This window comes from Phoenix dactylifera, chromosome 10 (assembly GCF_051530095.1).
Source record: "Phoenix dactylifera cultivar Ajwa chromosome 10, Ajwa_hap1_PhDact_Kaust_v1.1, whole genome shotgun sequence".
Lineage (NCBI taxonomy): Eukaryota > Viridiplantae > Streptophyta > Magnoliopsida > Arecales > Arecaceae > Phoenix > Phoenix dactylifera.
In genome coordinates, this window is record NC_143199.1 from 4,457,549 (window position 1) to 4,460,000 (window position 2,452).

Sequence of the window (2,452 nt, forward strand, 5' to 3'; positions counted from 1 at the left end):
TGTTAGGGCTGACCGAGCCCTCCGTTCGCCCCCTGGCCCGTCGCATGGGCCCCCGGCGCCTCCGCGGCGCCCCACCGAAAACTGTCACGACGCGCATCCAGCGCCGACGAGGTCGCAGGTTACGTGCGGCAGCCGGGGGGCTAGGCCGAGCGGCGGCGGGCCCGCCCACGGACGGGCGCGGGGAGGAGCGCAGCCGGCACGCGGCGCGGAGCGGCGGCGGCATGCCGCCGGGCGGCCGTCGGCTCAACCGTGCCCGAGTCCCGCGGGCACTGCGTCGCCCGGCCGGCGCGAGCGGCGGCGGGCCCGCCCGCGGACGGGCGCGGGGAGGAGCGCAGCCGGCACGCGGCGCGGAGCGGCGGCGGCATGCCGTCGGGCGGCCGACGGCTCAACCATGCCCGAGTCCCGCGGGCACCGCGTCGCCCGGCCGGCGCGAGCGCACGAGGGCGGGAGGCAACCGGGCGGCGCCTGCGGAACCGGATGCGACGGCCGGCGCGGCACGGCCCCGACGGGTCCGCACCGAAGACCAGCGCGGTGCGGATCGACCGCTGATGAGGTCAGAGGTTACGTGCGGCAGCCGGCCGGCTGGCCCGAGCGGCGGCCGGCACGCGATGGGGATCGAGCGGCCCCGACGGCTTGCAGCCGGGCGGCCGACGGCTAGGCCGTACCGGAGTCCCGCGGTCGTTCGGGCGAAGGGGCGCATGCTGCGGGAAAGGCCTGCGGCGGCGAACCGTCCGCCCGGCCGGCCAAGCCTTCCGCGGCGGCGCGCACGTGGCGGCGCGGCCGAGATGACCGAGCGAAGCCCCGGCGATGGGCGGCGCGCACGTGTCCGTGCGGCCGAGATGACCGAGCGAAGCCCGGGCGGCGCCCGCCGTGCGCCCTGCCGGATCGCGCCTTCCGCCGGCGCGCAACGCCGGTCCCGCGTTCCGGCCGCGGGAGAGGCCTGCGTCGGCGAACCGTCCGCCCCGCCGGCCGAACCTTCCGCGGCTGCGCGCACGTGTCCGTGCGGCCGAGATGACCGAGCGAAGCCCCGGCGACGGGCGGCGCCCGCCGTGCGCCCCGGCGGATTGCGCGGCCCGCCGGCGCGCAACGCCGGGCCCACGTTCCGGCTGCGGGAAAGGCCTGCGGCGGCGAACCGTCCGCCCCGCCGGCCGAACCTTGCGCGGCGGCGCTTACGTGTCCGTGCGGCAGAGATGACCGAGCAAGCTCCGGCGATGGGCGGCGCCCTCCGTGCGCCCCGCCGGATCGCCTGCGAGCGGCGAGCGTCCGGGCGGGCCCCTTTCGCAACTTCCCTCGGTACTCTAAACACCCCTTGCCTCTCGGTCTTCCCCCCGACCCTCTCGGTATTTGCTCGGATATGTGCATGCATCGTCCCTCGTCGCCTTCGGTTATCCTCCCCGGGGTGGGCTTTGCGCCGACGCGCCAACGGGGTGGTAGGGGGGCTGCAGCCGCGGCCGCCGCGTTTCGCCATCCGCGCGTGCGCCGCCGGATCCGAGTGGAGGTCGCGGGCGACTCGTCGATGCTTGTACTAGGGGCGCATGCCGGCAGCCCCCCGCGGGGTGCGGGACCCCCGATCGGCGTGCGAGGGACGGGCGTCCGGGCGGGCCCCGTTTCCAACTTCCCTCGGAACATTAAAACCCTCCGACCCCCTCGGTCTTCGCTCCGGCCCTATCGCTATTGCTCGGATATGTGCATCCACCGTCCCTCGTTGCCTTCGGTTATCTACCCCAGGGTGGGCCTTGCGCCGATGCCCCGATGGGGTGGCAGGGGTGGGGCTGCCGCGGCCGGCGCGTTTCGGCATCCGCGCTTGGGGGCTCGGACCCGAGTGGAGGTCGCGGGCGGCTCGTCGATGCCTGCACCGGGAGCGCATGCCGGCAGCCCCCCGCGGGGCGCCGGACCCCCGATCGGCGTGCGATGGACGGGGGGAGGGGCGGGCCCGGTTTGCAAATTCCCTCGGTACTTTAAAATCTCACGGCCCTGTCGGTGCTCCCTCCGGCCCTATCGCCACTGCTCGGATATGTGCATCCACCGTCCCTCGTTGCCTTCGGTTATCTACCCCGCGGTGGGCTTTGCGCCGATGCCCCGATGGGGTGGCAGGGGGGCACGCTCTAGGCCGTGCCACGGGGCGCGGGCGCCGGCGCCGTACGTCCCTCGCGGCGGCCGTGAGCGGCACCTCGGCTTGCTCGGTCTGTCCTCCCGGGACGCGCGACCCGTGCGACCGGGACGCGCATCCCGTGCGACCGGGACGCGTGTCCGGGCCGTTCCCGTTTGCAACGCTCCTCGGTACTTTGGAACGCTTGGGGTGGGCTTTGGGCGGATGCCCCGCCGGGGTGGTAGGGAGGGGGGGCGGCTGCTGCCGCGGCGGGACTTCCGCTCCACTCCGCACAAGTCCGTCGCCTCGCGGCGGGCGCGCCCGGCACCGTTCGTCCCCGAGGGAGCCGGCACGCGCCCGCCG